Raw genomic sequence first — 26,885 nt, forward strand, 5'->3', positions numbered from 1 at the left:
CACCAGCTGAATTGGCCTACCAAGCCATTCAATATGCATCCGCATCTCTGGTCATGTTGGTTACTACCAACAGTACCACCACCCTTCCCATAACCACTGCTCCTTTAGATCCATTCAATCAACTCCTACCTACGGATGAAGCTATTTTATAAATCATGAGTTTTGGATAACAACATTAGGAAGATTGGCACCATCATGTTTCAATGTCTGATTCGAACATGATGCCTCTCCAAATCCTGTCCCCTAACATACCATAAATCATTTTCTCTCCATATATGACCATCCAAACTTTGGATGCAGAAGGAAACATGGGAGACACTTCCAGTTCATTTCCCATTGATATTTCTATCAAGACAGACATCGTGGAAAACATCCAAATGAGAGCAAATTTCAATCCTGAGGAAATTATGAGCTCCACCTGCCTATTTAAGGAATCCCATGATTTATTCAGTGGGTCTCATGAGGAAATGCCCGACATTAATCTATCTACTGTCATGCATGAGATCTAGTTTTATGACGAAGAAAAACCCATTGAGTGTTAGATCCCTTTCCGAGAAATAGTCGTGAACCCATGCCTGGCACTACTGCCAAAGAAGAATGCTTACTATACCTTAAACAGCTAGACAAAACCCATCAAGATGCCAAATTGGCACTCAAGGCTCACAAGTGTCGGGTACAATCCCTATTTGTGAAAGAGCTTAAGTTTCCTCCTTACTGAGAGGGTGACCTTGTCTTGCTCTATCATCCAAAAGATGACCTCTTGGAGGCATGCACGCTTCAACCCAAAAGGCTAGGTACCTACGTCGTAACGAAAGTCCTCCCCACAGGGGCATATGAACTGCAGGACCGAGAAGGAGTCCCGCTCAAGGAGCCCAGATATGGGCTCTACCTAAAGAAGTATTATGCCTAGTATTGAACTAGGCATGTGCTGTGTAATTTTATGCAATTCTTAATAGAGCACCTTTTGTGATATTTTATTGCTCTTTAAAAAATATAAACATCTCCAAGTTTCATCGTTGAGCTCATTAAATCTATACGATGATGGTTAGAGAACTTTTTGTGATATTTTATTGCTCTTTAAAAAATATAAACATCTCTGAATTTTCATCGTTGCACTCATTAAATCTATACAACAATGCTCTGAGAAACTTTTTTTTTAATCTTTTTCCAACTCATTATACTGAAAAAGACCAAGGGAGCATTCCTTTTAAGCACTTTTTTCTCGCTCTTTAAACCGAAAAAATTCCGAGCTTTGGCTTTAGGCTCATTAAACTTTATAAATATGACCCGAGCATTCTTTTTAGGTACTCTTCTTGCTCGTTAAACTGAAAAATCCCGAGTTTTTGTTAAAGAGCACTTTCCTTTTTGGGACCATTTCTCACTCTTAAATAAAAAATCCCTAAGTTTTTCTCCTCCTTCAAGCTCGTTAAAATTATGAAGAAGGAATGAGCAGTTATTTTCCCTCTTTTTCTTGCTCGCTAAATTGAAAAATATACCCTGAGTTTTCTTCATTTGACTCATTAAAAATTTTGATTAAGGTGTTGAGTTTGTCATCGCGTGACTCATTAAAAATTCCTGATGAAAAATGAGTTTTGTCCATCACCTCATACTGGTAAGAAAATGAGGTTGACATTTATTGAAAATAGGTCTCTCTTTATCCTGGTTCAATACATTAATTAACGGAAAAGTAACTGATCTGGGTATACTATTAACCTTTTGTCACACCTGGTTAACAACTATGACAAAGGGACCGCCATGGAGTCTCTCTTTACGATATTTTCAGACTCTCTAAATATGAAAAGACCACTGAGTTGTCTAGTTTGGAATCTTTAAATTACACAGACAAGCCATAGAGTCATTCTTTTTACGATACTTTTTAAACTCTTAAAACATGAAAAAACCGACGAGTTAGCCTATCTGGACTCATTAAACTAATCATCTAGGGCAAAGAGTCACTTTTTTGCGGTACTTTTCAGACTCTTTAAATATGAAAATATCGATGAGTTTACCCATCTGGACTCATAAAATTAATCAGATGGGGAAAGCAGACAGTACAACTATATTCCGTATTTGAAAGCATGGTTTGGCAGCAGTCGTTCCCTTGAACATGGCACTCCCTTAGATAAACCCCCTCTTGATGGCCTCTCAATATGAACCCTACCATCCTATGATTTTTAGCCTATATACCCTGATGTAATTGCATCTCTATATCCTAAACACTGTAATGTTCATGAGTCTAGTGTTGTCTGGTTAAACCATTGTCATGCCTTCTATTGTTCAATGGTTACCCATTTGTTTCCTCCATCAACCAATCAAACATATCCTTTCATCATGCCCTCCGTTATTTAGACCCAAAAATGCTCAAAATATTCCTCAAAAAACAAAATCACTCTTGTCCCATTTCGTGTCGACTGATGTAGGACACATCATTGCCTACCCTTCAACAGGTTTCTTCCTATCGACTTCAACACTCTATCTAGGAAGATAACCCAGAAACAAATTCAGTGCATTGGTACTTGCAGACATTAGTGGCAAGTTTCCTTGTGCTTGGTCAGGGGTTCTCATTATTGGCTCATGATTAAGTGATTCTACGGGTGTTTGACGACAAAGACATCTTTCACACTGACTAGTTTATATTGTGCATCTTAGAGGCCATCACCATTATCCGTGGCCTTCCTCGCATTCGTCAGTGGTCTCCATTATTGACTAGTAATTAAATGATTTCATTAATGTTCGACGTCAACACATATATTCGAATGTATTGATATATGTTGTTCGGTGAAGTGGAAATCAAGACCCTGGGTAGAGGCTTGCATCATTCATCCTTGTTTCCTCTCCCAAGCTGCGGATATTGTCTTTTGGAGACAGCTATTTCGGGATGATTCTATTATGAAACTAGATCCGGATTATGCTTATTGGTAGCTAGTATTGTCATATCTCTTTGGAGAAAATTACTCTGAAATAGCTACTGAGCATGGCAATGCCTGACTCGGGACATTATTTTAGCAGTTTTATATATATGTGTTGTATTAGTTTTCCCTTGCCACCCGAAGCTTCTCTCTCTCTACATTTTGACAAGAAAAATTACAGTTTCAGTAAAGTATTTCGGCCATCGTCTCTACCTCTGATCTCATACTTTAGGGGATATCCGTTATACAACAAAATGACCTCCTCATCGACTCAGAGGTGAAAGACATGATGACTGAAGCAAAGACCACAATTTCAAGCCTTGATTCCACACTAACACTGGTTGCACACTGAACACCTACTTTATAAAGCTTGTTACCAAGCCTAAGGGGGCATTAGTGACCCTACTAACTGAAGTTGTTATACCAGGGGCAGCGTTAGTGAAACTTAGGGAATTCCAAGGGTCAAACCAATGAATTGACTTAGAAATATCTAGATATTTGTCCCTAAATTTACTCAAGAAAAGCAAGGAAACATCAAAAAATCAAACTATTTGGAGAAATTCTAATATGAAAAAGGAGGAAAATGGGAAAGAGCTGAAAAGCAGGGCAAGTTCATTGCTTTTTCCCTAGTGAACTCTATGAGGAAGTTGGCAACCCTAACTCGATTGCTATATAAGCAATAAGATGGTGATTGTGAAATGGGTTAGAGCATTTGAAAGGATAGCCTACTAAGTTGTTGTGGACTGTCACATACTTGAAGAAGTGAGCTAGAAGAGAAAGAGAGAGAGAAGTGGAAGGGGCAAAGGAAGACTGATACAAAAGATGGTTGTAATCACTCTTCTGTTATTAATACAAAACTGCAGTTTTGTTCCCTACTCCATGGTGTTGGTAACATTGTTCACTAAGTTTTTCATTCGATACTTGTTCAGATGAGTAGTTTAGTTGTATGCAAATATATGTTCATTGGTTTTCAAGGTTGTATGTAGTGATTGTGTTTGCCTTTCTTTTGTGTAGGAATTGTTTTGGAGCCGGCTGTGAGGGAGTTCCTCTTGGATGCATTGTGATCTCCAAACAAATCTAGAAGGATACTTGAGGTAATCCTCTTTCCATACTTCGTTAACTAATATTTCTATATGAAAATGTGTATAACTTGGTAGCAACTGCAGATAATCTTACAATCTGTCAAAGGTCCCAGGAAGGCCTTTGAGGGTAGTTTTCATTCTCCATACACCCTGCATTTTACCCCATAGCATCGCAACATTTTGAGATAGTCCTCCTCCAGTTCCCTGTTTCAATCCTATTTCTGCAACCTGTAGAGAATGTCCTTCCTCCTCTTCATGATTCTAACATCACTTTATCCCATCTTCGGGTGGCCTAGCATCATCTTCCCCCTCCATCTCAGCTCGACGTTTTTCCATCACCACTCTTATTAGGCGGGACCCTCTCCTTCTTTTCCCTAGGCCCTGGGCTGCTCTTGCCTGCCACTTATCCACTAGCAACACCCTTCTCTATGCTCTAACATCCCTCTCTCTCTTTAATCCTTCTGCATCCATCCCCCCACAACATCCCTATCCCCTTGTGGGCAAAATTTTCTCCTTTAGTTCCTTCCCTAGATACTAGGGTTTTATGCTTCCATCCCAGCAGCAGATAGAGATAGAAATCCCTCTTCTACCAAAAGCATCTTAATCCATGTCAAGATTTCCTCCTATTAATTCTCCCGTTAGCTCGAAGTTGAACACCGCCTCCACCTTTGAGTATGAATGATGGCTTTCTGCAACAAACTCAACTATGTATGCTTCCACCATAGTTCTCACCTAAAACTCAACTACTCTCATCCGCTCGTTATCCAGTTGTTGTAATAGTGTAGTCTCAGACGAATTCCAACTATGGCAGGCTCTCGTCGATCCACTCAAAGGACTTTGCCACTTCATTTCCCTCAACCAATTGTATAGATCCTCAACGAAATTGCACCAGAAAATTTCATACTGGTCATTTGAGCTATGAGCATATAAGATATCCTTATGCACCTTATCAGTCAACTAATTCCTGCAGGCATCCCCTTCTGCCACAAATTGGTCTACTTTGGGTTTCCACCAATTTTCGATCTCTCTCTTAAACACGCTCGACACCATATTCTGAACCAATTCTCCTAATTTTAGGTCCCAACAACAGAACCATTTGTTATCTTGAAAGAGTCATCAGGGAAAATACCCCGGGTTTAGGCACAGAAGGCCAACAATGGTCCACTGTATTGTAGGACAACGCTGGCATTTTCACCTCCCCTCGAAGGGCAAGGAGTCTCACCCGAAGTGCGTCGAGACCAAAATGGGAGAAGGGATCAACATGGAGTCGAGGGGATATCAATTAAACACAGGAAGTGAAACATATGCGTTCATAATACATGAAAAAAAGATAAATATACCCTAAACTCATACACATGGATTCATCATAAATACCACAGAAATAACAACATTCTAGCATCAATCTAGCAATCACCATCTTCATGCAACAAGGAGACTATTAAAATTTTAATAAGCCCACGGAACATGATGCACAATGCGTTATGAGTCTTAACAACCATTAACTCTGATTACATTCAAGCAATAGAACAAAATACATTATAACTTTGCATCTCGCTATCAACAATACATAAAATACAGGGCTCAGTGGCTCAGGTCAGATCTGCTCCACAACCCCGTTTTTCGGTTTCAATCTCTTCCTGCTTCTGTTCTTATGTCTACGTACCTCCTCGGCAATGAAATCCTTCAACATCTGGTGGGTCCATCCTCAACAACAACCCCAATGATCAAAAAGACCAAACCACAACAACAACAACCTCTTCCTTTCTGTTCTTCCTATTTTTATATCCTTGTCGGCTTCCTGGACTGCCAGTTCTTACTCGGCTGCTTGCTTCTTTGGCTACCTTTGCACCTTCTTGTCTCCTTGGTTACCTTTGCCTTTTGCTACCATGTTGCCATCACCTTTATGCAAATTCTCATTCCGTTGCCCAACTGTTGCTTCCATTTGTCCTTTTCCTTCCATACAGTTGGTCAAAACTAGTCAAAACTTTTCAAAATTAACTAAGGATCCAACAGTGGTATAGAAGATGAGAGGCATACTTGGATTGGGAAAGGGAAATACCTTCCTTGGATTGCAAGACTTGAATACCAAGAAAATAATGCAAGTGTCCTGAGTCTATCATTTCAAATTGCCTTTTAAGGCTAGACTTCACATGGTTTATAAGGTTTGGATCACTACCAGTAAGGATAAGATCATGAACATAAAGAAAAAGAATGATAAGAGACCTACCCACTTTCTTGGTGTAGATAGTATTGTTAGAATGACAACTAGATAAGTCGATATCTAAAAGAAATATATCCATTTTAGCATACCAAGCTGGAGGGGCTTATTTGAGATCATAAACGGATTTCTTAAGCCGACATACAAGGCTAGACTCTGTTTGTATAAACCCAGAAGGTTGTTCCATATAGATTTCTTCATGCAAGTCCCCATGCAAGAAGGCGGATTTAACATCCATTTGATGGAATTTCCATTTGAAAGTGGCAGCAAGGGAAAGAACAAGGTGGATAGAATTCATTTTGGCAACATGGGAGAAGGTTTCAGTATAGTCAATTCGTTCAACTTGTGAAAAACCCTTAGAAACAATACAATTTTTATGTTTATCAATTTTTCCATCTGGTCTAAACTTGGTTCTATAAACCCATTTGCATCTAACAAGTTTTTGTACCTTTGGAAGAGGAACAAGATTCCATGTATCATTTTCCAATAATGTACGATATTCTGGTTAGGATCATAATTCATTAAATCTTGAGCCAGTAAAGAAGAGTCTTTATCAAACTGAGAACGTGTACGTTGCTGATATGTGGGATCACCTACATAAGCACCTATTGCATCCCAAGTAGCACAGACCCATTTTGGAAGCTAAGGAGCTGAAGGAGGATCCTAAGAAGGTGGGGGAAGATTGTCATCCTCACTGTCATCATCCAAAGAAGAAATAGTTTCAGAAGTAGAAGGGATAGAGAGAGGTGGACTTAAGTCTATATCCATTGACATCTTTAGAATATCCACCAAAAATACATTTTTCACTCTTAGGTTCTAAAGCTTTATGTTTCTCATCTGGAATATGGGCCCATGCTTCACTTCCAAAAATAGGAATTTGACTTACATCTAGTTTAATTGAGCTCCATGCTTCTTCTGGAGTGATATACCTTAAAACCTTAGTAGGAGTATGATTTACTATGTAATTTTCAAAGTTAATTGCTTCTTCCCAAAAATTAAGGCTAAGTCCTTTAGATTGAAGCATACAATTGGCCATTTCCTTTAAGATGTGATTCTTCCTTTTAGCTACACAATTTTGTTGTGGAGTATATGGAACATTATGTTGCATTTGAATTCCATGCTTAGTGCAAAATTTAATGAATTTGTTGTTAACATATTCATCGCCATTATCAGATCTTAACTTAAGAATTTGATGTCTAGATTGTTTCTCAGCAAAGGCCTTAAAGGCCAAGAAAATGTTAAATACTTCACTCTTGAGTTTTAAGAAGTATACCCAAGTGCATCTGGAGAAATCATCAATGAAACTTAAGAAATAATTGTAGCTAGAGAATGAAACAACTGGAAATGGACCACATAAATCACTATGAACAAGCTGTAAAGGGGCTGAGGCGTGCCAAGAGGCACGTTTTTCAAAACTATCTCGATGATGTTTTCCGAGTACACATCCAAAACAAACACCATCTCTACAAGATACCATATGAAGACCTATCTCCATATTTTCCTTACATAGATTTTGAAGGGAGCAATAGTTTAAGTGACCAAATCACTCGTGTCAAAGTTTGTTAACTTCATCATTATGAGCAACAAATACCGAGGGAAGAGTTGATGAACCAAAGTTGTTAAACTTATACAACCTTGTCTAATCATCAGCAATGTCAGTAGCTAAAATATTTCTAGGATCTCTTAGGTCCTTAATTACAACATCGTGGGGTGAAAATTCAACGATTTTACCTTCACCTAAATGAGTTATCTGATATATAGATAGAAGGTTGCAAGATAAGGTTGGAACACATAATACATCATTAAATTGACCATTGTCTAAATGAACAATTCCAGTCCCTACAGAACTCAGAGATCTATCGTCACCAGCATATATATTTTTGGTGTCACAATCATTTAAAGAAGAAAACATGGCTTTTTTTTTTGCCATGTGATAAGAAGCTCCAGAATCAATGAGCCACTCATGAGAATGAGAAGAAGAAGATGAATTTAGTGCATAACCAGACCAAGATGCTTGACAACCACATGCACAAAGTGTTATTCCTAAAGATGAAGTTGGAGTTGAAGAGTGCTCCAAATGGTAGTTATGCTTCTTCATTGTTGCTTCCAAGGCTTCCATCTTCTTTCTTAACCTTAACACCTTCCAAGAGAAGTCTAAGGGTATTGAACTTGGAAAAAAAATCTTCAATGGAAGAAAAAATATTTGGGTCCAACGTAAGCAACTCATTTTCGAGTTAATGGGTTCTCATTTCATTTTTAATTCCAAAAACTTTAGTGAGTTGTTTCATTGCTTCATTAAGGGTATCAAGTTTTGTGATATGGAATCTAAGGTCTAGAGAAATAGACATCCCTATCAACCCGCATGCTTGATCTTGCCTATTTTCCCATTTGGCTGCCTTATCTTCATCTTTAGGTTTAGTTTCTTGGCCTGAGGCTATTCTGTAAAGACCTTTACTTCTAAGTAAATCCACAATGTAGGACCACCATTGGAAGTAGTTGGTGTTGTCAAGAATAAGTTGGCATGGAATTTCCATTTTAATAGAAACTAAAGTTGTATATGCTGAAACTAAGTGGAAATATCTTGAAAAATTAAGTTGATTAAAAAAACGGCTCTGAAAATTACTTCCGGATGAAGAAGTTGTGGCTTTTTGAAGAAAAGTTGTTGACAATGCCGACAAAGTGCGTGAATGTGTAGAAGTGAATGATAATGGTATATTTAAAAAAAAATCCCCCCCTTTCCAAACATAATCTAATTAGCTCACTTTAAAAAAAAAAAATTATGTGACCCACTTTTATAACTAAATGAAAGTCACTTTCACAATGGTACTTTATGAGATACTCACTAAATTGTAACTTAAATAAAAGATAAAGAGACTTTAGAATTATGACTTGTTTTTATAATGGGTGAGAACACTTTTACATAAAGTAAATTTAAAACACAAGTTACATGTGTTTTTTGAAAAAGTAAGTCAACAAAAAGAAAGACTTCAACCCAAGGCCTCTATTCTCATAAAGTACCTTTGAACCAAGTGAGCTAGTTTAAAAGGTTAGTAATTTTTGGAAAAGAGGAAGGGGTTTATTTTTTTAATCGTTGAATCTTTGGGGTGTGTGCTTACTTGAAAAAACTCTTTTTCCCTACAAAACAAAGAACCACACCACCCAAATGGACATGCAAAAAAAACCAAACCTTATGGCTTGAAGTTAGCTTTCGTCGGAAACTATATATTTTCCTCAATGTTTCTGATTTTCCGAGATCACATTATGGCACGGCGGAAAAGAGCATATTCATGAGGAAAATTCTTCCTTTCTGTTTCTGATTTGCCCACATCGAACAAAGTCACGGGGCAAAGATAATATGTAGAAATGAAAGGTATAGATCCGTTAATAAAAAATAGAGAGCTAAATAAACCGAAATAAATAGAAAGATGTATAACTAAAACTGCAAAAAAAAACACTATATACCTTTAGATGTTAAAAATGACATAGCTAGGGCTACCGGAAACATTTTCGCGTGAAAAAAGGGGTTCCTCACTGGACCAAATGATCCTAACACAATAGAGTAGTCCTCTTGGCCCGAAAGCAATAAAAAATAGTATATCTCGGAAAAGGAAATTGAATGTAGTTGTACCGACTTTGGATTTGGATCACCAACAGGTGTAGACCTCAAATAGCTCTGGTACCATGTAGGAATTTACAGGGTAAGTTCCTTAGATAGAACACCAGAGGACACCTCTCACAAAGAGATCACAGATCAATACACCAGTATTGTTTACGTGGTTAAAACCCTCAAAGAGGGAAACAGTCCACGACCTAAGCCAACGCGGCCACTTCAGGCAATTTATTAATAAAAGAAATAAAATTTACGTAAGATTCTCTCATGAACAGTCACCCTACTAATGACCCTCCATGCTCTTTAAATAAAGATAATGGACCAATCGAGTGTTAATCCATGGATCAAGTGTTGGTAATACCAAGGAGAGAATGAACTGTCACATCACTTCATGTCTAGAACATATCATGACCATCGGATTTTAAGTTACAAATGTACATAGTAAAGAAACACACTTTACCTAACTCTACACTAGACCAAGCTGTACTTAACTATTTCCTATGTGTCAGAATATCCTAACACACATGCCACATTTAATGGATGCACTTAACTTACAACATCGAAGAGAGATATTTCTCAAAATTATAGATTTATCATGATAGTAAGAAGCCACTAAGAAGCGTCTTTCAAAAAAAACATATTGAATAAATTTTAGTAGGTATTTTCATATTGAGGAGTTGAGAATTCGAGATATATCCACAATATGCATTTTTAATCTACATTTTGGGTCACAATCAGGACCCATCTTAAGGATAATGAGAAAAGTGAGAGAAGGAAGGAGTAAATAAATATAAAATAGATAAAAGAAAACAAGTGAAAAGAAAAGAAAGGAAGAAGTAAGTCGGCCATTTTCATATACATTTTTTAAAACACAATGTTTATGTAACAACCCCTGGTCGATTTTCTATGTAAATAAACTATAAGACCAAAGTCATGAGACATGTATTCAAAGCTAAATGTTGGGAAAAACATAGTGATGAGTATCACTTGTGATTAATTAATCATTATGGAAATTGGAAAAGACATTCGCAAAGGAAAAGTGACAATAATTAACATTTTATTTAAGAAAATAAAGGAAAATGAGAGAAAAGGGAGGTGAATGGTCATAGATTTGCATGAGATGGAAATTGAAGGAAAAATGAAAATAGAAAAATAGAGGCCTCAATAATGAAAATGATTATGAAGATCAATTCAAAACCTTTTATCAGTTTTAGCTTGGAGCTCTTTTCTATTCTCTCACTCTCTCACACTCTTGCACACTTGGAATATTCTTGGAGCATTCGTGGAGCACTTTGACATACATTGGATTTGTAAAAGAAGGAAATGGAAATAAGGAAATCATAAGGGAACAGTTGGATCAAGAAATACAACTAGATTTCTTTGCAAGTAGTAAGTTTCATGTATGATTTCCTTGCTAGTTTATGGATGCATGGTATATACATGTAATTTTCTGGTTATGTGCTATCATTGGCATGACAATTTTACTGGATTGACAATGGGTTTAACCTTGCCTCGCCATTTTCTAGATAGTCATGCTGTTGTGGTTTTTTCCACTTGATTGTTTTCTGATTTGTTCTCATAACTCCTTATGGTTGTGGGTTGGAACAAATGCTCTAGAAGCCCTAGAACAACTTGGGTTGAGCTATTGATTTTGGAGCGTTGGTTGGGACACACAATTTGGAGCCCTTGGTGGGTTGAGTTACTAGTCCCTAGAACCGAGTTGGAAAAATACTCTGGAGACCTAGAAGACTATGGGTTGAGTTACTAGCTCCTGGAGCCCTGGAAAACTTGGGTAGAGATCAATCTGGTTGGTGTTAGTGATCTCTGACTATGGAGGTGGAATCACTATGGTTGAGGGTTGAGGTTGTTTGGACTCTGGAAGCCTTGGTTTGGTTTTGTTTTGGTTTATTCCATGAAATCCCATATTCCTGCTTGGAATATGGTGTGGAGGTGCTTGACTGAAAGATAGATTTGCTTAAGACTAATCTATGGTCGGGTGGTACGTGGAAGTCCCTAACTTGGTTGGTATTTTCATATAAATGAGACATTTCCTTATTGTGATCTATGAGCATTTGTAGTGATTATGTTGGCGATATTGTGGTTGAGTTTCCATGGTCTCTATGTTGGTTATATGATTATCTAGATGGATCTTGTATTGAATTTGTTTAGTTATTGATTTTTTGATGAAAACATGGAATAATAGCGTCGTTGAGTTGTGTTGAGAGGGAATAGGGCCTTCTTGATGATTCTTTTGTGAGCTTATTGAATCAGTGAACATATATGTATTTATAACGTCTAGGTAATATGCACACAAAGTGTTTGTGTAAATGATTACTTTGGGCCTCCAACTTCCTAGGGTCATAACTTTGGCATACGATCTCTGTTTGACGATCATAATACCTCATTTTGAAGATATCTGTGAGGAGATCAATAAAAATTCTATGGAACAAATTTTGGAATATTTTTGGTCTCCATTTTCTTTGAAAATGTCATTTAGCCCTAGAAAAGGCCTCAAAAGTTTTTAACCCAAAAAAATTCCAAAAATAGAAAGTTGTGTTAAATTTAAGGAAATGAAGCTGAAAAGAAATAGTGTTGGGTCAAGTTAGAATGATAATGGTGTTATCAAGTGTCATTGGGTTTTTTCAATTAGTTTTGTACATGTAGACCCCATTTTCCATTTGTGCATCTTAGAAATCAAGTCTCGCATAGTAACTCTCATCTCATATTTACCCTGGAAAGCTTGTGAATTTGGGTAAATGTGGGTAGATGTGACTTCCAAGTTGAATGTACATTCAACAAAATCTGAGTCAATTTCATATAGGCATGGCCATGCAGAAGTATCATGCCTGTAAGTGTTGAGAACTCATCCATATTTAAGCAGGAACAAAATGAAATACAGATATAAGAAGAAACACAAAGATACAACAAAAATACAATTTCAATTCATTAATAACAAATTACTGAAAATTGTTTACATGAAGAATGGAAATAAACTAGCTTAGAAAATGGTAGATTATCTCTGAGAAGAGATGTGGCAGCTACATGCCTCTTAAACTGTGTTACAATGTCGCCTAGAGGAATTTTTATAATTAAGAAATAATGGGAAACCCTAAACATTCAAAAGTGTGACCTTAGTAGATGAAGCACCAAAATATTGTTGGCTCCGTTGGGTTTAATTGGAATGCCAACTTCCCAGGGAAGTAACTTTGACATATGATCTCCATTTGACCATCAAAATACCTCAAAAAAAATTCGAAAGTTTAGGACCCAGAAAACTGCCAAAAATAGTAAGTTGTGCTATAATTAAGGAAACTGAAAGAAACAATAGTGGGGTCCAATGGGAATAGGTACGTGCCCACTAATATCCACTTGGATCACTCCTCCCCCTTAGAAACCAATGGTCACCATTTCTATGAGTGCCTCCATGTGATGGGGAAATTTTGCTGAACTTGGTCCCTTGTGAGCCACTTGTCTTGGTGCAGGAGTTGGCTAGCTTTGACAATCCAATACATTTGGAGATTTTTTTGGTGATTGGTCTTGATCTGTGTGTCCATAATCCAATCAGTTGTGGCCTATTCCATGAAATATAGGTTGAGCTATATTGGTGTCATATATGTAGCAATGTATGATGTGTCTAGAAATGGAATAAATTATGGTGGAAGACATTCAACATTGAACACTGGGTGTAGGCCAAGGAATGGGGGAATGCTAAGCTCAAAAGCATTGTCAAACATAGCCTTGGTAATGGTGTAAGGCCCATATTAGAGTGGTATAAGTTTTTTGTGGGATCTGGTAAGGCGTTCTTTCTACAAATTTAGGCAAACGTTTTCGCCGACCTGAAACTTGTGTGACACCCGATGTGGATCATGTTGTTGCTTATACTTTCCATTGGAATTCTCCAATATGTCGTGAAAATGCTAGTGGATGTGCTCGATGCATTCAATAAAACTTGTTTCTTTATCAACCTCATATTTTACATGTGTCGATATTTTCTGTGTAGTCACATGGGTCATGGCAACATCAATCAGGCACAATGGTCAAAATCCCAAACCCACTTGAAATGGACTACAACCAGTTGAGCTAGGGAGAGCTCTATTATGGATGTGTTGCACATAGGTAAGGCTCTCATCATAGGTTCTTGGATGCTTGGAATTGTACATGCAGGGTATGTGCACTATCATCCTGTTGATGACCTCTATCTGGCCATCAGTTTGGGGATGGAAAGCAGTCAACTTGGTGAGCTTGGTGTCTAATAGTGTCCAAAGGCTTGACCAGAATGTGCTTAGGAACCTACTATCTTGATATAATATAATGGTATGTGGGATCACAAAATGTATCCACACCCATCCAAATAAGAGTTTGGAAATGTCCTCTAATGTGATACTTTTCTTGCAGGATACCAGTATAGCCATCTTAGAAAATTTGTCCATGACCACAAATACACTGTCAATACCATGATTAATAGAAGGGAGGCTAAATAGATAGTCCATGAGTATGGATTCCCAGGGCTAGTTGGGTGTAGTTAGAGGAGTGTACATGCCTTTCATCTTGATGGTTGGCTTAACGATGGTGTAGGAAGAGTAGGATCTGATATATTTTCCAACATTGTGTCAGAATTTTGGCCAATAAAAGTAATTTTGTAGTATGACCATAGTTTTTTCCACACCAAAGTGTCATATGACCCGACTGTAGTGTGCCTCCCAAATCATATTTTCACGCTCACTTGAAGGAAAAAAAATATGGCATAGGCAGCATAATAATGTGTCCTCGAGGTGGAAATCAGGAACTTTCTTGCCCTCCACTAGCATCTAGTATGTGGCGGAAAACTCTGGATCATTTTTGTATAGTTACAACCATTTAGAGGTCTCATGGCCATAAGAGTTCAGAATAGTACTAGTGCTGCAACTCGAGGCTGATTGAGGAACTTTGCAACATGATTGGTGCTACCCTTTTTATATTTAATGTTTAAGTGAAACTATTGTAGATATGTAGGCCACTTCCAATGGTGATCATTTTGAAGCTTCCCTTGTGTCTATATAAACTGAAGAGGTCGGTTATCGGTGTGGATGACTATCTCCTTCCCTATAATTTAATGCTTTCATTGTGGGTAATCCTACATAGTAGAACGAATCTCTTTATCACAAGTGGGGTACTTCCGAATTGTATTGAAAATTGTCTCACTATGATCAGCCATTGGATGCCTAAGTTAGATGAGGATTGCACCAACAACATATTCGAAGGTGTCTGCGTCAATTTCAAATGGATACTTTAGGTCTCAAAATGTGAGTATAGGTGTAGAGTAGATGTGGTGCTTCAACTCAATGAATGCCTTCTGTTGGGACTCGGGCCAAGAAAACTTTGCTTTCACTCTGCCCTTGGTAATGTGACTCAAAGGCTAACCGATATGGGAGAATACCAAAAAGAACCTATGATAAAAAATTGCAAGGCCCAAAAAGTTGTGAAACTCTATTAGAGTGGTTTGGGTTGACCAATCGTGAATGACTTGGGCCTTAGCTGGATCCACATGCACACCTTTCTCATCTATGATGTAACCCAAATTTTGGACCTGGCTCATGCCAAAGGTGTATTTCTCCAAGTTGGCACATATTTTGTGCTACCACAGGGTTTGAAGGACCTACAAAATGTGTTGCAAGTGTTCTTCCCAACTCTCGTTGAATATGAGGATGTCGTCTAGATAAAAAAACCACAAACTAGTTGGTGAAGGGCCACAAGATGTGATACATCAGCCTCATAAAAGTAGCAGAGGAATTTGTCAACTCGAAGAGGATGACCAACTATTCAAAAAGGCCTTGGATTTGAAGGTGGTCTTCCATACATGTGTGGGCTCTATTGGAACCTGGTGATCACCATACTTTAGATCGATCATGATGAAATAATTGGCCCCATTTATTTCATCCAAAAGCTCATTAATTCGTATCATTGAAAACCTGTTCTTGAAAGTGATTTTGTTTAGTGCCTAATAATCAATATAGAGCTTCCAAGGCCCATCCTCCTTCTGTACAAGTATAATCATCCTAACAAAAGGTGATGAACTTGGTTGGATGTTACCTTTTTTCAACAACTCCTAAATATTCTGTTTGATTTCTTCATTTTACAAAATGGAGAGGTGGTATATCGACCCGCTGGGTAGAGGTGTTCTACGACTCATTTTGTTCGAATGCTTGACCTAATATTGCAAGGGTACCCCTATGGGTGAGGAGAAGATTTCCATGTATTCTTCTACTACATTATCCACTTACTTCTGCTACGTGGAGGAACCCTTCCTGGGGTCCATGGATGTGGCCATGATATTCCCCTTACTTTGAGAGAGAATCAGAAAGAAATTAACTTTATTATTCTAGGAGATGATCTTACTACATTACTTACCATAGTTCAAAGAGATGGTGGTAGGAGGGGTTACCTCTGGTATCTAGTATAACTTATTGCCGAAACTAATAATAACAGTGTGAGGCCATGACTCATACACAACATGACACTTCTACAAGTGTAGTTGGCCTAATAATACATCACAAACTTCAAGATTAGAAACATCACATAGTACCTCACCCATGAAGAGCTTGATGCTCTAGGGAAGTAGACACTATTGGTTGATGTGGAGATCTCATCCTTGGTGAAGCCACCTGATGGTGTACGACTATGGGTGTGGTGTGGTTGGTAGGCCCATCCGCTTCATGAACTCTACTAAAATTAGGTTATTTTGGCCCCCACTATTAACAATGAACTACAACAGAAAACCATTTGCCCACATATGTGAGTAGAAGAGGTGCTACACCTCCTTTGTATCTTTGAGCTCAATATTCTAGATATTGGTGGTGGAAATGGTGGTGTTAGACTGCACATCAATAATATGCTTCCCTTTGTCATTCCCCTTGTTTGGTTCTGACTCATAGTCGAAACATGCATATAATTCTTAAGCCTTCAGCTCGACCATCAGTGACTGCTTGGATTGACACTCACTTGTGTTGTGAGTGGGGCTCTTATGTAACTCACACAAATTTCCTATGTCCTTATTTATCTTTGTGGTGTTTTTCTTTACTTGTGGCTTCAAAATCTTGTGCTGGGTCACCCTACCTTGGATTTTTCCTTTGTTCAATAGATTTAGGGTGCCTTTACCTTACTTTAGATTCGTAGATCCAAAGTTGTACTTCTTATGTTTATATTTTTGCTCGATCTTGATAGTGTATCAATGGGTGGCGTGAAGTGAGGAGATGTCTAGGAACTCCATATCATATTAGATGTATTTCTGTAGACATCCCAGGAACTTGGTTACCAGATGCTGCTCATAATCCTTCATAGAAAACTTCATGCAAAGGGTATGAAACATTTTTGTGAGCTCTGGCATGTTTTGGTCCCTTCCTTTCTAAAGTGCGGTCCACTTTATGTACTTATTTTCATAAATCTCAGATAGAATAATATTTTTCCTTTTTGGATCCTCAGAAATAATTCCAAGTGGGTGTGACTGAGAAAGTGAGGGTTTCTTCTCGTCTCTCTTCTCATAGTAGATTTACCACCAGTCCTTGACGTGGGGGGTGGCATTGAGGAGTCAAAAAGTAATATTTTCCCTATTGGAAAAATCATGAACTAAAAGATATCCTTCCAAAATATTTAACCATTTATCAATGACATTTGCATCTATCTAACCATAAAATATGGGAATATCAAATTTGACTTGTACCTTAAATGGAGTGGTGCCTCCAGGGTTGCTGCTAGATGAATATGCATCACTTGTGGGCATCTACCGAAGGATCTAGGCAAAGTTATCAAATCGTATTCCTATGTTACTCGAGGGCTTCTTCAAGAAATATTTTGAAGGGATCTCCTCCTCCCTCATATTTCTTTTCTATTTCCATGGGAGGCCACCAAGTTTGGCGAGGCCAGTGTTCCAAAGGTTGAACTAGTTCAAGCCCTAAATCCTTATACCTCGACCTAATTGAAGGCATGCACAGAAAAATAGAGAAAGTGCAGACTAGTTAGATACCAACGATATAGTTTTATGCATGAACGAAATGAAATATAGATATAAAAAAAAACATAGAGAAACAACAAACACATAGCTTCAATTCATTAATAACAAAGTATTGAAAATTGTTTACATGCAGAATAGAAATAATCTAGCTTAGGTGATGGTAACTTACCTAGAAGAATATGTGTGGTAGCTAAATGCCTTATGTAATGTGTTACAATGATGATCATATGCCCCTTTATCACTAAGAAACAATGGGAAATCCTAAACATCCAAAAACCTAACCCTAGGAGATGAAGCATTGAATGCTTGTGGGCGTCATTGGGGTTAGTTGGAATGTCAAATTCTCAGGGTCATAATTGTGGCATGTGATCTTTATTTGGCTATCATAATACCTAATTTTGAAGGTATCCAAGAGGAGGAAAAAAATAGGTGGGTACACAAAGCTTGAACTTTTCATTTTCTCCACTTTCCTATAAAAAACGTCTCTTAAGCCCTCAAAATGACTCTGGAAGTTTAAGACCTGAAAAAGTACCAAAAATAGTAAGTTGTGCTATAGTTAATGAAACTAAAAGAAACAATCATGGGGGTCCAAGTGGAATAGGTGGGTTACCACCAATATCCACTCGGATTAGTCCTCACCCCTTAGGGATAAATAGTCCCTGTTTCTTTGAGTTTCTCATCGAGATGGGGAAAATTTTGTTGAACTTTTTCCCTGATGATCCACTTTCCTTGGTGCAGGAGTTGGCTAGCTTTGACTTGGAAATTTTGTTTACCAGTGGCCTTGGTTAGTGTGTCCATAATCCAATTATTTTTGGCCTATTCCATGCAGTCTGTGTTGAGCTATGTTGGTGTTAGTTGTTATGCAATGTTTGATGTGTCTGGAAATGGCAGATAGTATGGCCAAAGGCAGTCCACATTGAACATTGGGTGCATACCAAGGAATGGCGGAATGTTAAGTTCGAAAGCGTTGTCACCCACAACATTGATGATGTTGTAAGGCCCATATTCGAGTTTTTTGAGTTTCTTATGGGATCTGGTAAGACATTCTTTCTACAAATGCAACTAAACTTTCTCCCGCACCCAAAACTTGTGCGACGCTTGATGTTGATCATTTCATTACTTGTACTTGGAATTGGACTTCTCCAAGATGGCGTGAAAATACTAGCAGAAGTGGTAGATGCACTCAATAAATCACATTGCTTTATCGGGCTTATGTTGTACATGTGTGGATCATGGGGGATTCACTCAGTGAACCTTTAACATATCACATACGTTCATGGAAATTAATCAATACCCTTAATTTGAATACATATTGGAAAATCCCTCTAAAAATTACATTATTTAACCCCCTACCAATATGAACCCAATATAGCTTCCCAATTTAAAAACACCCTAATTTCACTAGATATAGTAGGTATCCATTTTTTCATTAAGTTTTTTATACCCCTGTATATCTTTTCATAAAATTTAAGCTCCAATTTTTATATTTTAAAACATAAAAACCTTTTACCCCCCTATGTATCCCCCAATATGAACCCACATGATATGATATTTCTCCCCTAGTGAAGCTCCCGTGGTGTGGATTTTGCTTGTCTAGTCATATGAGGCATAACAACATCAATCAAACACAATGGTTGAAATCCCAGACCCACTTGAAAGGGACTGCAACCAATTGAACTATGGAGAGATATATTATAGATGTGATGCACATAGGGAAGGATCTCATCCTAGTTTTGTGGGTGCTTGGAGTTGTACATGTGGATTTTTTGCACTATGAACCTCTTGACGACCTATATTTTTTGATCAGACTTGAGTTGGAATGTAGTCCAGTTGGTGAGCTTGATGCCAACAATATCCAAAGGTTTTACCAAAATGTTCTCAGGAAGTCTCTATCCTGATATGATATAATGGTCTATGCAATTCTGAAATGTACCCACACTTGTTTGAAGAATAGTTTGGTAGTATCCTTTGTTGTGATACTCTTCTTGCAAACCGCCAATATAGCCATCTTAGAAAAATTTTCCATGACCACAAATACACAGTCACTGCAATGCTTGGTAGAAGGGAGGCCAGACAGATAGTCCACGAAGATGGATTCCCAATGTTGGATGGGAGTAGGTAGAGGAGTGTACATGCCTTTCTTCTTAATGGTTGGATGGGTGGTGGTGTAGGTAGTGGAATATTAGATATATTTTCTAACACCTTGTGAGGTTTTTGGCCAATAAAAGTACTTTTGTAGTACAACCACAATTTTCTCCACACGAAAGTATCTTGTGAGCCTACTATAGTGGGCCTCCCAAGTCAGCTTGGAACACACACTTGAATGAACACGAAGGTGGCCCAAGTCGCATAATAATGTTTCATGGAGGTGGAAATTAGAAACTTTCTTTCTATCCAATAGCATCTGGTATGTGGTGGCGAACTCTAGATCAATTTTGTACAATTGTGCCCATTCAGTGGTCTTGTGGCCACATGTGTTGAGAAAAGTAGTTAGTCCTACAACTGGAGGCTAGCTGAGGAAGTATGCAACATGATTGGTTCTTCCATTTCTATATTCAATGTTCAAGTGTATATGTTGTAGACATGTAGACCACTTCTAATAGCGATTGTTCTGCAACAACCCTTGTGTTTGTATAAATTGAAGAGGTTGGGGATTGATGTGGATGAATATCTCCTTCCCTAGAATGTAATGCCATCATTTCCAACAATCCTACATGATAGAATAGATCTCTTTATCATAGGTGGGATACTTTTGAATCGTCTTGGAAATTGTATCACTATGATATGCCACTTGATGCTCATGCTCGGTGAGGATCAAACCAATAGCATGGCTAGAGGCATTTTCCTCAATTTCAAATGGTTGTTGGAGGTCTGGAAACGTGAGTATAGGTGTAGAGAATAGGCAATGATTCATCTCAATGAATTCCTTCTGTTGGGACTGAGACCAGGAAAAAATTTCTTTCTCTCTACCCTTAGTAATCTAAATAAAAGGCCAAGTGATATGGGAGAATCCCAACATGAACCTCTGAAAAAAATTTGCAAGGCCCAAAAATCTATGAAGTTCTATTAGAGTGATTATGGTTGTCCAATCCCATTTGAATTATATCATAGTGAGATCCACATGCATTCCTTGCTCATTTGTGATGTAACCTAGATATTGGACCTGGCTCATGCCAAAGGTGCATTTCTCCAAGTTGGCACACATTTTGTGTTGTGTAGGATTTGAAGGACCTATCAGATGTGTTGAAATTGCTCTTCCCAAATATTTCTAAATATGAGGATGTTATCCAAATAAACAACTAGGAACGAGTTGGTGAAGGGCCATAAGGTATCATCCATTAGCCTCATAAAAATAGTTGCGGCATTTTTCAACCCGAAGGGCATGACCAACCATTCAAAATAGCCTTCCTTGGATTGTAAGGTTGTCTTCCATAAATATGTGGGACCTATTTGAAATAAATGATAACCAAACTTCAAATTGATATTTTTGAAATACTTGGCCCCTTTGAGTTGGTCCAGAAGGTCATCAATTAATGGGATTAGATACCTGTTCTTGACAATAATTTTTCTTAGTGCCCGATAATCCATGAAAACCCTCTAGGTTCCATCCTTCTTCTATACAAATAAAATTGGGCTCCCATAAAGTGAGGAACTTGGACATATGTTTCCTTTCTATGACAACTCATTGATCTACCATTTGATATCTTCATTTTCCAGAATGGAGAGGCGATATATTGGCATGTTGGGTAGAGGTGCTCTATGACTCAAGTCGATCGAATGCTTAACCTGATAGTGCAAGGGTACCCTTGTGGGTGAGGAGAATATTTCCCTATATTCTTCCATGAACTTAGCCACCTTATTCTGTTGCATGGAGGAACCCTTCCTGGGGGCCATGGATGTGGCCATGATCTTCACCTTACATTGAGAATGAACCAGAAAGAAAACAAATTTTCAGAATATGATATGATCTTACTATTCCACATGAATATTCCACAAGTATGGTTGGCCTAATAATACATCACAAAATTCAAGAGGAGAAACATCACATAGTACCTCATTCGTGAAGTGCTTGATGTTGTAGGGAAGGTGGCATTGTTAGCTGATGTGGAGATCTTGTCCTTAGTTAATCCACCCAATGGTGTATGGTTGCTGGTGTAGTGTGGTTAGCAAGCCCAAGTGTTTCATGACCTCTATTGAAATGGGGTTCTTTTGGCTCCCGCTGTCGATAATTAAATACAACAACGAACCCTTCACCCACATCTGTGAGTGGAATATATGCTCCCACACCTCTGGATCTTGGTGGTGGTAATGGGGGCATTGGGATCCACATCAATAGTCTATTATTCTTTATCAGTCCCATTGTCATATTTTGACTCAAAGTCAACACATGCATATGAATTTGAAGCCTTCATCTTGGCCACTATTGATTGCTTGGCTCGACACTCACTTGTGTTGTGAGTGGGGCACTTATGGAACTCACACCACTTTCCTATGTCCATCTTTATATTTGTGGTGTTTTCTTTTCCTGTAGCTACAATGGGTCATCATCAGTCACCCTTCCCTGGATTTTTCCTTTGTTTTTCACTTTAAGGGAACCTTTCCCTTGCTTCAGATTCACAAATCCAAAGTCTTTCTTCTTTTGTTTAAATTTATACTTGATCTTGACATCATATCAAAAAGGCAACACCAAGCAAGGAGATGTCCAGGAACTCCATCTCGTCCTAGATGCATTTGTGTAGTCATCCCTGATACTTGAGTACTAGATGCTACTCAAAATACTTGATACCCGACGTCGAGTGAAGGGTATAATTTTTTTTTTGTGAACTTTGACACATCTTGGTCCCTTCCTTACAACAGTGTGGTCCACTTTGTGTACTTATCATTATAGATACTGACAGGGTAATGTTATTCCTAAATGATGCCTCAGAAAGAATTGCAAGTGGGTACAAATGAAAGCAATGAAAACTCTCTCTCATCCCTCTATTCACAATAGGTTTCCCACCAGTCCTTGAACTGGGGAGTGGTAGAGGGAAAAACTCCCCTAGGGCTTTTTGGGTGAAACCCTAGCAAACTGAAAGTTGTCTATTCAAAGAAACATGCATTCATACAGCCATTATGCTATTATAAGCAAATTCTATGATAAGGGTACGTACCTTTAGTCCTACGTTTGGGAAGGCCTTTAGGGTCCAAAAAAATCTTGGAGTTCCCTTCTTCTATTTTGTGCTGCAAAACAAACAATTCAAAGAACACAGCAGTACATGGACAAAAACTTATAAAGAAACCATCTTCATGTTACAAAGAAAGGTAGTTAGTTATGAAATCCAAACAACCATTTACACATGAATTCTAAACATGACTATCATTAACATAAAGAAGATTCATTTCGGGACCCAAGACATGTGTTTCTTTTATTATAGAAAAATAAAGTACATAAAAAGGAATATGTTCACCTGAATCACCTTCAGCAGGCTCCAAGCAAAGCTTCCTTCCGGATCCGTTCCAGCCTCAAGCCTCTAACAAAACTCCTTCCATGCCTCTCTCCATGATGTCATAAATGGTGGATGAACATCAACACACAAGGAAACAAAGGTTTCCTGTACAAAATGGGGGAAGTGCAGAAGGCACAAGGGACTTCAGACCTGGTCAAGGGAAAAATCTCAGCATAATAACCTTTCTCTCTATTCTCTCCTCCTTTAGGCCTTCCCTTTGAGGTCTTTTTATACCATCTCCAAAGTAGTTTTTTAGTTAGGAGTTGGTTGGGAACAGTTGGGCCACGGGCACTAACAGGTGATCAGCAGGTAAAACCTGCGATCTCCGCCCGAAAAGAAGGAATTTTATATTTTTTTAAGTGTTTTAATACATACACGTGGGTTGGATATACACAGACCCGCATATACACGTGTTTAACTCAGGGCAATGTTGCGTATAAGGAATAAAACCCCGTTTTTTTAATTTTAGGACCAGGTCTGGAAGGAGGGGTTTCCCTAGGCCATGAGTACAGCATCACAAACCATAAGAGCGAGATTTGGAGCTATAACAGATGCCCCCTAATATATGAGGTCAGAAGGGGTACATGATGGCCAAAATATATTATGCGAGTACATGGAAAGGAAGTCTGTCAAAAACTGAGGAGGACTTCACCAGAATTCAGCCTGCCAAGCCACCAAAGGAGATCAGAAAGAAACACTGTCTGAGGCGGGCATACCCATGCTCAGAAAAAGTAAAGCATGTCCGCATATCAAGTACAAGCGGATCCACTAAGTATACAAGTATAAATGACTGAAAGATACATAATGGATCATCTGATCATAATGAACAAGTACATGTCTGAATATCACATATAAGACTGTCAATGATGTTGAAAGATGCAACGGATCACTGATATCAAAAACTGATCCCAAAAGGTACCAACTGAACATGATGGAATAAGATGGTACTACACTGCAAACTCAGGTGCCAGCATATAGAATGTCGCCATGACAGACTGCAACATATAAAATGGAGTGGTATCAACTAGCAGCAACAGGAGCAACTGTCAAGTGAACCAATGAATGTTGATACAACCTGAGGTCTTCACCGACCGCCGTGGTACATTTCTACACCATGGGAATAAATGATCTGAAGTCGACCATGTGAGAAATCGTTTGATTACCGGTCATTGATGTATACCATTAACAAACGCGAGACTACTCACCGATAATGATAATGAGCGTCAAGGTACCCAATACAATCTAACAAGTGTGAATAGATGAGCTGGAGTCCAACACCTGTAAGAATCTATCGATCAGGAGACAATGATGGTTTCCCACTGTCGATAGCGAAGGATCTGCCACTAATGACTGCAAACCCCAAGGTACTGCCAAATGGACTCTAGATCTTTGCCCCAGAGCAATGAGTTGAAGTCGATAGGGAAAGATCCGCTAGAAGGAAGGCATTAAGGCATCCTCCATCAATCTAGCACGAGTGTAACCCGTAGGCCAATAATGTGGAAGGAATCGGATGAAAAAGATGTAGTAACCCATCCAAAGTACGTTTCCGGCGTACAAAAAATGTGGCTAGCGCACGGCAGAAACCCTCTGAACCAACCAATAATGAAAGCCGACACAGAGGCGAGGTATCCACCAATAGCGTCAAATGGAAACCAAGGTACTGCACGAATCCCAATGTGTGATAATGTAAGCTGGTGTCGAACACAAGGGAAACCACTCAGTCAAAGACCCATGATACTGATCGATGCTGAGCACAAGGTGACCTATCAATAATGAAAACAGGGCCAGGGTGTGGCTCTAGGCCTGTCCTCAGAGCAAGGTGTCGTCGTCGATAAGGACAAGACCCGCCAGCAAGAAGTCAATGGGGACCTTCTCAAACCGGCACGAGTAAAGGACCAATATAACTGATGTGATGATAGACATGACACTGACAACCAGGGATGGCCAACTGAAAAATGAGTCAAGAGACACCGCAAAGAGGCCGACTCAGGCTAACTTCCCTTGAACAAAAGCAAGACTCAATGTGACTATGTGGCAGCATATGATGACTCTGTATAAGTTCGCCATGCAGGAGGCATGAATGAACCCTCCATATAATTGGAAGAGATAACCAATCGGGGGAGAACTGACTCAATAATAAGGTTATGGCGTACCTAAGTCAAACTGAATCCCACGCATGTGGAGGAGACTTTGTTTTGAGTGCTTTTTTCAAGGGCGACACGACTCACTCTAGCACATTATCCACCAATGGTTGATGGGATTGATGAGAAACCATATCTGGTTTAGGAGTAGAAGTACTTTCAGACTCAGACCATATCCTTTAAACCTCTAGAATACCAGGGCATAAATGAGTAAGATGGTCTCCCTTGCATATCTTACAAGGGAACTTAGGTTTAAAACTTCTACGTCCAGGTTTCTTATCAACCTCCATTCCACCAACATGACTAGCAGTGGTTTTCGGAGAGTCCTGAACATGACTTGCAGAGGTCGGTGACTCTTTGCTAGTATGACTCGTAGTGACTAGACCTGTGTCCCCAACATGACTTGCAGCGGCTGAAGACTCATCTTCAACATGACTCGCAGAGGTTGATGATGAAGTGCTAGTGTGACTCGCAGTGACTAGACTTGTGCCCCCAGCATGACTAGCAGTGGCTGAAGGCTCATCTCCAACATGACTTGCAGAGGTTGAAGATGAAGGGCTAGTGTGACTTGCAGTGACTAGACTTGTGCCCCCAGCATGACTTGCAGTGGCTGAAGGCTCATCTCCAACATGACTGGCAGAGGTTGAAGATGAAGGGATAGAATTATTCTTCTTCTTTGACTTCCTCTTTCTCCTCTTTTTAGATTTCTTGTTACAAGAAGGAGGAGAAGAAGGAATTGCAGATTTCTCTTTGAAAGAAGATGAACAATTAGCACCCATGTGATGCCCTTGAAATAAAGCATTCAACTGAGAAGCTTCAAGAGAATTTGGAATATTTGGAGTGGACCACAGCCAAACAGGTAGTCCAAAATTCAACCCAGGAATATTCAAAGTGGCCATCAAGGGAGTACCAACGTTTCCAAAGAAAGGAAAAGCACAAGGATCCCCTTTTGGGAGGGCACCTTGGTTGGTTTCCATAGGAATATTGGCCATATCTAACTGATCCAAAGACCCTTCCCTTACGGGAATATAGAAATAAATTTCAAGGAATATGGATAAGCAATCAAAACCTTTGCCCTTGAGGAGGCAACTCCACAACTTCTGAAAGAACAACCAAAAGCCTTTCAAGATCAGTAGAGTGGTAAGCCAGTCACTCAGAACACAAAGTCCAAACGTGACAAGACAAAAATACCTAAAGCCAACTATATACAAGGAACAAAGAGCACACACTATAAAGTCCCTAAAGATATCAGCCAGTCAAACAACTTCCAAATATTTCCGCTCCGGGTGATGAGGATCGGACACCAAAATACAAGAAAGTGGAGTCAGGGGCCTTCCGAAGATAGTCTGGGATAATGACGGCCCAGTCCTATCAGCGAAGGTAACAGAGGAAGTTACGTTGACCTCCTAACAACAGCCTGCGCCAGTGCAAGCCCCCAAGCTTCGCAAG

Source organism: Pinus tabuliformis, chromosome 4_2, assembly GCF_031772625.1.
Source record: "Pinus tabuliformis cultivar Carrire ecotype Pingquan chromosome 4_2, CPIR1, whole genome shotgun sequence".
NCBI lineage: Eukaryota > Viridiplantae > Streptophyta > Pinopsida > Pinales > Pinaceae > Pinus > Pinus tabuliformis.